At 47.4% G+C, this 11,849-nt stretch overlaps 1 long non-coding RNA gene across 1 annotated transcript in view; it reads left to right on the top strand.

The window, feature by feature from the left end:
* Positions 1 to 6: 6 nt before the first annotated feature.
* Positions 7 to 11,849, top strand: part of LOC117285868 — a 13,691-nt gene continuing 1,848 nt past the window's right edge. Inside the window, exons 1-2 of the long non-coding RNA XR_004516957.1 lie at positions 7 to 115; positions 198 to 11,756. This is a non-coding gene — a long non-coding RNA (uncharacterized LOC117285868). The remainder of the gene's footprint in view (positions 116 to 197; positions 11,757 to 11,849) is intronic.

The following is an 11,849-nucleotide window of genomic DNA, read 5'->3' as shown; positions in this document are numbered from 1 at the left end:
AGGCCGCGGTCCTCCGGGCGTCGCTCCCCCGCCCCGCGGTTTCCCACACCCACACCCGGGTAGGATCCCCAGGCTTTCTCCTTCCTCACCCGACGCGGTTGGATGCAGAGATTGGGTGAGATGGATATTTAATTAATTTTCTCAAATCTTAAACTCTTAGAGTGATGATTAAAGAGAAACTAACCTAATTTAAGCAGTTCATCTCCTCAGGCTCCTTTTGAAAACAGCCTCACCTCGCGGTGAATCTTACCTGCCAAAGGAAGAATCCAAGGGAGGAAGAGTCGCTTTCGGCGGAGGCCTCAGGCCGCCTGTACCTCCGGCCAGGTGCCCCGAACATCGACATGGAGTGGTTCTTTCCAGCCCAGAGGAGCTAGGGGCGGTTCCCAGACAAGCTCCCATTGCTCCTGCCAAGTACGAGCAGAGCCCTTTTCATTTCCCAGACCCGCATTCCGCCCTTCCGGATCCACGGCTCCGCCAGTTTCTCCTGGCCTTGCTTGAGTCAGGCATTCTGTCCTCTTCCTGCTGTCCCTTCCTGAGACAGCGGGTACTGAGCCACACTGCTGGTGGGTCTCGGTGGTGCCACGCAGGAGGAGCAGAGGGGCTGGAGAGGAGTTCACAGTTCCGATTGAGGACCAGTCTTACCAACAAACCAATGAATTCTCCGAATCCAGTAAAAGACACTTCAGAGACTCATTCTATACACAAGGAAACCCAGGTTCCTGACCTCAGTAGCTATCGCTTAACCGTGGCCACAGTGATGTTGTAAGACAGCCACAAAACTTCAGTGGCCTGAAGCAATATTAGCCATACACTCTGTGTCAGCGGCTGGCTTCTCTGCTGGCCTCATGGAGCTGCCATAACCAGACAGGACGGTGGCCTCAGCAGCAGGACTCTTGTTTTCCCCCAGCTCCAGAAGCTGTAAGTCCACTGTCATATCAGCGACTTGGTCTGTCCTCTTCCGCACTCTTGGGCTGCTGAATGCTGTGTTCTCACGTGGTCTCTCCTGGCACCTCTTCACATGCCCACACGTTCTCTTAGGAGAACACAACTGGTACTGGATCAGGGACCCCACCACTTCCTTTTAACTCAGTCACCTCTTCAAAAACTTTCCAGATGTAGTTGCCTCAGGCTTCCACTGGTGCTTTCCAGGGAGTGGAGGCTGCATGCCTGTCTGCCCCAGGACACAAGGCTGCTGCATTGATTTGTGAGTCAGCTGGAGGCTCTGCCCCTGTCCACTTGCTCATTCCTGCAGCACATGCTCAGGCCTGGGGTGCATGAAGAGCTTCCAAGGTGGTGGAGATCTGACCTTAGCTGGATAAACACTGGACATGCGGCTCCCATACACTTTAACAGAGACAGGTTGATGTTTCTGTACATATTTTTTGTGAGACAACACACAGTAACATTGAAGCTTAACAGAAAACAATTTGTAATTTATACAGTGAGAAATTATTGCCTCTAATAAAATATCTAGAAAAATGTCAAAGTAACGCAAGGCCCAATTAGTACTAAAAAGAAATATGACAAAAAGCAAGTGTATGATAAATACAATGAAAAGATGCTGCATCTTGCATTCAAGAAATGTAATTAAACACAAGAGATGTAATTGATCTGCAGCTGGGAAAATTGAAATCATTTGAAATTTCAGCTTCCGTATATGTTCATGGGCTGTAAATCGGTACAACTTCCCAGAGAAGTGCTTAATATGTGTCAAAGAGGGCAATACAGATCCCCTTAACAGTTCTGTAATGTAGGGGTAAAGGTGCCAAAAAATGCAAAGGCATTTGCACAAAATTGTTAGTTGAATATTTATTTATGGAAGCAAGCAATGAAAGTATCTACAAGGGTACACTTGTAGACTGATATTTTAAAAGCTACTCAAATCAAATTTTACATTCATTTTCTTACATGAGTTTTACATTTTGTGTCACTTAAGGAATTTGCCTAATTTTATAAATTGTCAAATTTATTGTGATATATTTCTTTATAATGGGCCCTTATCTGTATGATCTCTTTGGGGTTTATAATGATGCTTACTCTTTTATTTCTGATATTGGTAGTCTGTGTCTTTTCTTCTCGGTCTGGTTATCAGTTAACTTCATTGATTCTTTAAAGAATGAGGCTTTGATTTCATTGATTTTTCTCTATTAAATTTCTGTTGTATTGATTTTTCTTTCACCTGTATGATTTTTTTTCTTTCTGATTCCTTAGGGCTCAATCCCCTCACATTTCTGACATATCACAGTATCTTCCAGGGCTGCTGGCTCTTTGCCATGATACATTACTTTCTTTTCTGACTGAGAGTTTGCCATCTTTCTACTCTGGGATTCCTCAGGGTGTGCTGAAGTTCCCTTCCTCTAGGGAGGATTTATGTTTGCTTCAGGTTCCTTGTCAGCTGAGGAGTCTTTCCATGTGAACACTGGCTAATGGCCACAAGTCCTCTAGTAAATAAGTTTCCTCTGGCTGCTAATACTGAGCTAGGTAAGTTTCTTGCTAGCTTCTCTGCTGTAGGTTTGGTTGTTGTTCAGTACGCCCCCAAAATGTGTGTCTTTGAGAGCTCAGCACTGCTGGCAAATTCCTGGTTAACTCGTCAATCTAAATTAGGGTTTCTTTTTTCCTGTTTCCCAAACCACACACAGCTGTCAAATGGGAAGGGGTTGACACATTCTCTTGAAATAATACCTAAGATCAGCATTCACTTAAATCATTTTGGGTTTCTTTCCTTTCTCACAAAATCAGTGACTGGCTTGCAGGACTAGAGACCTTTATTTTAACATGTTATAGGGTTTTAAAGCTGTTTTCCAAGGAGAGCTTTTTAGGCAGTAGTGTGTAATGGTGCAGGAAGCAGAGCTGCTCCCTCCTCTGTGCCTGACTTTCTCCTTCTGCTCCACCGGACCTGTTGTGTGGCTTCCAATGAATGGTGTGATGTGGAGGGTTGGCTGTGTCTCAAACAACAGTATCAGCATTGGAGGCAGGAGGGCAGGGAGAGGAGAAGAAGATTGATCATTTTGATATCTTACATTTTATCAGGAAAATATTAACTTTGCTAGATTATTACTGACAGCTTGCTAACCAGCGTTGTGAGACATGTCTGCTCCTGTTGCAAGGCATCTGAGGGATGAGCTGGACACACTGCATCATGAGGAACTGGCTCTGTTTTTAAGGAAGAATGGAGAAGGGTTTCGCAGCAGACAGTTGGAAGTGCTTTCCACAGCCCGGAATCATCAACATAACAATGATCACAGAGATATCTTCTCACTCTGAGCCATACACAGTGACAGATTCAACATGTACAATACAGGCCAATGGCGTGCCACAGACTAGCAGCACTGTTGACACTTTGAGACACTTATTTTCTCAAAGGGAGCTGTGCTGTGCGTCGCCAGCTGTTCAGCAGCACCTCGGTCTCTAACGAAAGGAAGCCAATGACAAACCAGCCCCAAAGCTCTGATAACCAGATGTATCTCAGGCACTCCCAGCCGTCCCCTTGAGAGTGGCCCTCCAGTGGAGACACGCCGGCAGGCATGGAAGCTGACAGATACAGTTGTGGACACACGCACGCGGCGTGTACCGATGGGCACCTACGAGGGACTTACTCTTGTTGGCCTCCCACACTGCATTTGTAGGTTTGGAATCCCAGCTTCACGGGTCTCCCACCTTCACTGAAAGGTGCTTTATTCCTAGCGAGTGCAGATGAGCTCCGATGAAGTCATAATCAGTCCAGAACCCACTCTCCGCACGGCCCTCCGTCCGGCTGACGCACACACGCCGTCCAGCCAGAACCCTGCTTCCTTCTGCCTTCACGGTCCTCCTTGAAGACTCCCACTTCTCCGGCTCCCGTTGTGGAGAACACGCGAGCCCGCAGCAGCAGGCGGCCCTCTCCCAGATCCGGGAGGACGCGGCCGGACTCTTCGGGTGACCAACTGCCTTCTGCCCAGCCGCTCCTGCAGGCTCCTCACCTGCCGAACCCCGATCACGTGACCCCTCGGTGCGGCCTGTGACTTTGGGGACCCCGCACAGGGATGGTGTGTGGCCAGCACTGCCACACACAGGCCCAGAACTGGGGGAGTATAAAAGCGTCTCCGAAGAGCAGGCCTCCCAGTGACCGTCTGAGGCCTGTTTGTGCTGCTCGTCAGCTTCCCTCTCTCTGGTGCGTCCACGTGACCTTTTTACAGTCTGTGTCCTGAAAGCGGTGCCAATAAACCTTCTGCGTGCCTGTCAGAATCGTCCCCACACTTTCAGGGAGAGTAGTAGGTGTGAGAAGTGGATGTAAAGGGTGGGCCAAGAGGAATGGACCTTCTCTTCTAAAATCAAAACAGTAACAAAAGTCCTACACTATTAACGAGCACATTGGAAATCGCTTTTTTAAATTATATGACTTCCTAGTTGGAGTGCAGTATACTGTTCTGAGCAAAGCTTGTGAAGCACCGGCGAACCCCTGGCGTCCTCTAGGCTCCCTGCTCCCTGGGCGAGGTTTGCCAGGACCACCAGCAGGGGGCAGCAGAGCCCGCCTTCTGGGGACAGAACCCCTTGGGGCTGTCGGGCCTCAGGCCGTTCCTTCGGGGAACAGCCTTGCTGAAGACTAAGGTCAGCTAAATTGTCTCTCGGGGCGAGGATTAGAAATAATACGCATTTCCACTGATCTTGAGAATGGCTCCCGGAAGCAGGCCGAGAGGTGCAGAGGGGCCTGTCCTGGACAGAGCTGCCCTGCCCTGACGGCTGGCGCCCCTCACCGCCCCAGGGGCCTGGGGAAGCGGGGGTGTGCTGCTCACACGCTGTGCCTGCCAGCTGGTCCAGGGTTTTAAGCAGTCTCTGAAAACATGTTTCCTAGTTTTTCCATAATGCTTTGCACATAGGTTTAGCCCTGGCTGCCTTGTATTTTATTTCTCTTGCAATGGCTGTACTTTAACAGAAGCACACTTAAACTGTCTAGTGTATAAAACACAACTGACTTGTTTACTAACATTATACTAGAAAACATTATTCATCTTAATTATTATTCATTTAAACAGTATTTTTTTATTTTCCATGGAAACAAATTACTGCGATTGACTTTTTCCTTTCCAGCCCTCAGACCCCCAACTTCATCTTCTGTTTATTGCCCAAACCTCAGTGGGTGGCGCATGGCAGAGGGCTCCACCCCCTTCCTTGCAGGCTGCCTTTACCATTTGGTCATTGAGCATATTTTCTGTAGGATTTTTTTTTTTTAAATATACCGTCTTTCCGTTTCACAAGAGCAGTGAATGAGGGTAGGAGTTTAATGTCATTGGATGCTGTCTGACATCTGTCGAGGGGACTCCAGGCTTTCCCTGCAGGCTCCTGATGATGTACAGGCGCAAAGCTGATTTCTAACACTCGGATCTCCATCCTGTGACAGCCTACACAGCGGATGGTCTGTGGAAGTACTGAGGCCGGGAGGCTGGGGAAAGCAGCAGCCGGGCTGTACAAGGGCCTAGGTGAACCACAGGACCCCTGAAACTAAAGGGGGGCTGTGAAGATAGAAGGGAGGAGTCCTGGACAGGGAGTGCTGGTCCCCAGATTCTGAGAACGGCTTGGTTTCTCCAGCTGAGACAGAAAACTTAGTGTGTGGCAGCTCAGGTGGGCAGGGAAGGAGGTTGGCCGTGACCGATGTGGTGAATCCACGGAGAGATGCTCTTCTGAGCCACCCGTACTTCCTGGGGTGAAGTCGGCTTCTCTGTCCTACCTCACTGATTGTTTCTCTTGCTCCACCCGTGTGCTGAGTCTGTCTTTGCTTTACCCATCGCAGACACAGCTGTGTACCCTTCGTGCCATGTGGTCTTCAGCCGCTTTCATGATTCACTGGCTACTGTGGGGTCTGCATCTTCTGTAAAGAGCTGCTGTGGAACTCACCCGTTCATTCATCTAGAGCTTAGGTGACCTTTGTGGCAAGCCCTGTTAGCACTGATTTAGTATTTTTAATGATTAAAAACCTCTTTATTAAGGATGCAATTTTATCATATTACTTTCTTTCAGCTGTGAGTAAAACAACATTAAAAAATAACAAGTTGTCGCTCTTCCGTGGCTCTCGTTCCCCTCACGCAGGATGGCCGACTCCTGGAGCTCCACCACACACAGTGGGCCTGTCCTTGACAAGGCTGCATTGTGGGCTTAAAATGTGCCACCAGGGTGAACCTCACCTTAGTGTCTTACCACAATACAAGTGTATTGCTCAAATAGAGTAGAAGTTAATTTATCTTTCACGCAAATGTAGATAAGGCCGTTTTATGGTCATCGGAGCCCAGCTGTTTCTTCCTTGTACTTCTGCCATTTTTAACACATGGCTGCTACCTTGTGGTTCACAATGGCTGCTCCTGCTCCGGCAATCTGATGCACAGTCCAGTCAGTAGGAAAAAGGAAAAGCAGCAGGAGTGTGCTCTTTCCTTGCAAAGATGTGGCCAGGGAGTTGCACACATCTTTCCATTGAGTGTCCATTGGAAAGAGTTCATTCATGTGATCATACCTCACTAATGTTTAGTCTTTTATGTGTGGTGTATGTCTACCTAAAATTTAGAAGCTTTTTTATTTTTGGCTTTTCATTTTGTAGTACTGAATATTGAGCCCCGGGCCTTCATACTGAGCTACATCCCTGGCCCTACTATTTCTTTTTTTCTTTTGAGACAGTGTCTCAAATCCTAAATTCTTAGCCACAAATTCTAAATTGGTCAGGTTGGGCTCAAACTTGTTATATCCTCCTGCTTCAGCCTCCCAAAGTGTTGGGATTTCAGATATGTGCCACCAAGCCCAACTAGAAGTCCTATTATTTAGGAAGATGGAGAGAAATATCTATTGGGTTAGAAAACCCCTATGAAGGATTACCCGGGCTAGAAAACTGACAAACCGGGAATGTTTCAACCCTTCTCTCCCTGCAGGAAGGAAGCAGGAGGTGCTGTTTCCTAGAGCAGCAGAAAAGGTGAGGAGAGACGAAAACAGGAGAAAGCAGGCTTCAGAAGGAGAGGGGCGTAGCAGGCAGAGGGAAGGGCAAGCTCGGAGGCCCCAGCTGGGGCTGCTTGTGCTACACTTGAGGGGGACCCGGGACACCTGTGCAGAGAAAACGGGTGGGAGGGACAGCGAGGCCAGTTGGGCCAGCTGCACAGCGCTCCGCAGAATTCAGAACGTCGCCGTCCCGGGAGAGCTTGAACAGCACGGTGAGGTCCCTGGAGGAGGGGAGGCAGGTTCTGTGCACACATGGCCTGGCCCGGCTGTGAGTACAAACGGGACAACTCAGGGGACCACAGGCTGTGGGAAACACCACTGTGCGTGTCCTCCATCTGCACTATGCCCTCCACGGTCTCCAACCGCAGGATCTTCGGTGTTCGTACCTCTCCGTCCTCCGCTATCAACAGCGCAGCTTTATTTTCAATCTTCTGATTTGCATCACGATTTCTGTTGAGTTCGCTCTGTTGCGGTTTCTCACTAGCTTTCAAGTTTTATAATGACATTACTTCCTTTCTTACCTTTCTATTAGTTCTTTCTGTGGGTTGCCTCATTCTGTTATACTAGAATGTATAGAAAAGAGTGAACGTGCACACACACACACGTGCACACACGTGTTTTTAAAGATGTAGGCCAGTTGTAATGCAAAATATCATTTGTTTCCTTGAGTATATTGCCTTTCAGAGCAATCTTCAGGTAGTGAGTACACACACTATATTTTTAGATTACCTTAATTATGTCTAATTCACATAAAATAAATTGCTTCCACTTATAATCTGGAGTTCATCGACTTTGTGCACATGCATAGAACCATCAACACAATCAAGAAAGAGAATATGTTCATCACCCCCAAATTCCCCCTGTGCCGTGACCCCGCTGCTCTTTAACTGACTCTGGGTTTGAGTTTGACTTTCAGCTAGTTCTGGCCCACTTGCAATAACGCTGTACCCCTTCCTGGGTCCCCTCAGGTCCCTCTCCTGTCTTTATAATATTGCCTTCATTTCTTTCCTTTATCCTAAGCTGTAATCACACAATGTATTATGGATTCTAAACAAATAGTTATCTGTTAAATAAATGAAGGGTCAGGAAAGTGAAATGTCTGATTTTGTCTGCATTTGTCTTTTCTCCGGTGATCTTTTTCCTTTATGTACAGGAAGTTTTTAACCTTTGTCACTTTACTTCTTTCTGAAGAACATACCACTTCTTTCAAGGCACAATGAACATATTTTCTCAGTTGTTTGTCCAGGAAAGTCTTTGTTTCTCCTTTACTTTTGCAGTAGAGGATCTATGTTTGGACACTTATAAATTGTTGAACTATTTCCATGCTTTAAATATGGCATTAAAGTCTTTTCTTGCTTGTCTGATTTTTGAAAAGAAGACTTATGCCAGTCTTATTCTTATTTCTCTATTTTTACAAAGTGCTCTTGTTCTCTGTCTGCTTTCAGAGCTTTGTCTTCCGTGTTCTGTCATTTGCATGCCTAGGTGTTGCTTTTGTGATACTTTTCTTAGTTGGGGGTCTGTGAACTTCCAACATCTATGTTTTGGTGTCTACATGAATCTTGGAAAATTCTCAATCATTGTTAATTCTGTTCTTTCTTCTGCTCCCTTCTTACCCTCTGTTTTCCTGATACACGTCTATAATACTTTTGGGATTATGGCAGTTCTTGGACATTCTGCTCTGCTTGTCCTTCTTTCTTCTCTTGTCTGCCTTCCAGTCTGACATATCTTTAAGCTCCTGAAGTCTTGAATGTGTGGGGAATTCTTCCCCTAGTGTTTAAATATGGTTGTTTTTAGAAAAGTGATTTAGAGATGGGTGTGTTCCTTCACCTTAGTTCAATGTTAAGGAACTCTTGGACAAACAGTACTGATCTCCTTGATCAGTTCTTTGGAGCCCTCTGCTCCTTACTTCAATCTTTCTGAACTCTGGAGGTTTATCCCGAGAGAGAAGCTGAGACAATGGGGTGCAAATCTTCATTTCTAAACTTGTATGTCTAGGTTTACCTGCAGGTTCCTGTTAGCTTTGACAAGTCCAGGGGAACGGGTCTACATTGTCACTTGAAACTCTTGTGGTTCAAATTTACATTTGATTATTTTAGAGCATTATATTATAAGGTTATTTTACACACCTCACTGAGGGTTCCTCTGGGATAGGAAATACGCGTTATGCAATTTTATATTACTGGGTCCCAAAGTGGATTTGGAGCATCGCAGAGACTTTTCTTCCTTTCGTAGCTGTATAGTCAGTTGAAATGTGCTGCTTTAAGAGTAGATTTTTAAAGCTAGTGCCTTCTGAAGACAGCAAACTTCTTCTCACAAACAGTGCAAACTGGAAGACAGAAAAGCAGCATTGTTAAGATTCTGAAAAGTCTGGAAACCAGTAAACAGATGTTCAATAGTGGAGACAGAAACTGCCCCATCACAACAGGTACCTGCGATTTCCAGGCAGTGTAACAGGGCTGTTAAACTTCCAAAGTATGCATATCCTCTCGTGGCTGTGTCAGCCAAAACGCTTGCCAGACTGACTGTCCCTATGCTCGCAAAGTGCCGCTGAGATATAGAGAATTCAGAGTACAGAAAAAGCAACGAAGCAAAATTGCAAGACAGAAAAACAAACAGTTCTCATTCATGTATTGATTCTGGAGACCACCCATCAGAAATGTGTTCTGGAAAATCTGCACAGTGAAGCAGCAACACCAAGCCCTTGTATGGATTCCTGCCCAGGACCTTCTGGAGCTGGGAAATGAACAGCCCAGCACAGCATATCCCCCACCACCCTACCCAAGAGAGAAGAGGAAGGAGGTAGGCAGGGTGCTGGCACCCATGGTGTTTTCACTGCCGCTGCCACCAGATGCCCTGGCATGGACCCAATGCAGCGAGGGCAGCAGCAGAACAGAGACACCCTTCTCACCTCGTGGTCAGACAACCCTCTCTGTGAAGCAAAGTTGTCCCTTTAGTTGTGTGAAGTGTTTGTGATGGTTTATGCTTCCTAAGCTAAGGATCACTTTGTTGGGACTCCAACCTACTGAATTAAATGATTTGAAGAGTCATTGCAATTACTAAAAGACAGTACAGGCTCCTCTGCCTTAGATGTGCATAATAAATTCTTAACAGTTTCTTCCTTTGGCACTCTATGGATAAAATTTTACCGTTCCACACTCATGTCCTGGATTAAGAGAAAAATTAATATTGATCGCATCTCTTGGTGCAAAAACGAGAGGCTTCGCTTAACCTTTGTAACACTCCTCTGTGAAGGGAAACACTCTGTCCTCCTTTTGTGAAGGGCAGCAGGGGCACAAAGAACAGACTTACGCAAGGGCCTGGCTGGCCTGCGACGGTGCAAGTGTAAGCCCAGGCCTCCCCGTCCAAACCACATTCCCTTTACCTCCCCCGAGGACGAGCCGAGATTAGCACTAGTTCTTCAAACAGCTGCGTCTACTTTGGGGCAAGAGGAAGGACAAGACGCCCTGCGAGTCCTGTGGGAGTGAGTGGAGCTGCACTGGTGGGAGCGCAGTCTTTGGTGTGTGGGTTGGCAGGCGGTGGCGATATGCGGGAGAACAGGCTCCTGGGAAAGGGCCAGGGCTACCGGTGCAATCATGAGCTCACAGTTGCACACATCCCTCACAAAGCCGACCACTGCGGTGTCTGAGGCCAGACTCGACAGCCACCTCTTTGCACCAGGGTTCCACCATCATGGGAGAAGGCAGCTTCGTTTCCAAGGCCCACCATTTCTCTGAAGACCTTCGATTTGGACTTTGTGCAGTGGTCCCTGGGAAGAAATCCCTTGGAAAGGGCCTGGGAGGGGCCACAACAGCTACAACCAGGTGGATTTAATCTGATACGATGACTCATGTGATTCCACTTTTTCTCAAGCTTTCTAAATTGATCTGAGAGAGACTTATTCTCTTCCCAGAGGTAGAAATAATTTATGATATCCATTTTATTATCTGGAAGCCTCCGTGTAGCTTTTATAATGGCTCATGTTGTCTTTATAGATTTTTTTCTTGGGGAACATTTTAATCCAGGTGGAGTAAATAATATCAATCATGTGGCTCATATAATCATTATTGGCTTGGGTTTTGATTGATTTTTAAATATTGTTTTCTATGCTGGAAGCAATCTAGGGGAGTAGAAACAATACCAGTCTGAAACACAGGAGCTGGGGATTCCTGTCAGATCTCTTCAGTGACGAGCTCACTGTTTCCCAAGCTCTCCAACACTGCTGCACTCCTGGGCCGTGCTGCTCTGGGAATGCAGAGCAGGAAGGTTGGGAGGAGGAACCGAGTGTGTGCTCCGGGCAGCCCTGAGTGCCAGGAGCCTCCGGCACAGCTTTCCTTCTGTGTGGCTCAGACATTGGCAAACTTCTCACCTGTGCTCCCTGGCCGGCCTGGTGGAAGGATCTCCCTGATCTGTTGACAGGATTTGATGACCAAGTTCATACGGGGCACTTTCCAGAGGCCCTGCAGTGTGGCAGAGCTGGAAGTGTCATTGTTCATAATGATCACATGCTCACTCCTCAGCCAAACTGCAGCTTCCTCTGCTCTGACCCTGGTTGTCCTTCGCTGCCCAGGGGAGAAGGGTAAGAAAGCTGAGTGGGTGCCGGGCTCTGATGGCGCCGTGCTGACGAGGAGGCACTGTCGCCACAGGGCTCACGGTCCAGGGGCGAAGCACTGGGTCCTAAGCCCAGATTTCCCTGACCCACTGTGACCTGGGAAAAGTCCCCTCTCTCTGGGTGAGGCCGTGCAGCAGCACCTTCTCTCTGGGTGAGGCTGTGCAGCAGCACACAGGGACTTTCTTGCTCAGAGGTGAGTCATTTCCTAACTGCACAACTCCCAGGGGCAGTCTCCACTGCCTAGTCAGCTGTGCCCAGTTCTTCCCTCCTCTCCCCCCTCCCCTCC

This window comes from Fukomys damarensis, unplaced genomic scaffold, assembly GCF_012274545.1.
Source record: "Fukomys damarensis isolate Sample0158 unplaced genomic scaffold, DMR_v1.0_HiC HiC_scaffold_2, whole genome shotgun sequence".
NCBI classification, from domain to species: Eukaryota; Metazoa; Chordata; class Mammalia; order Rodentia; family Bathyergidae; genus Fukomys; species Fukomys damarensis.
This window is presented reverse-complemented; position numbering and strand designations above follow the sequence as displayed.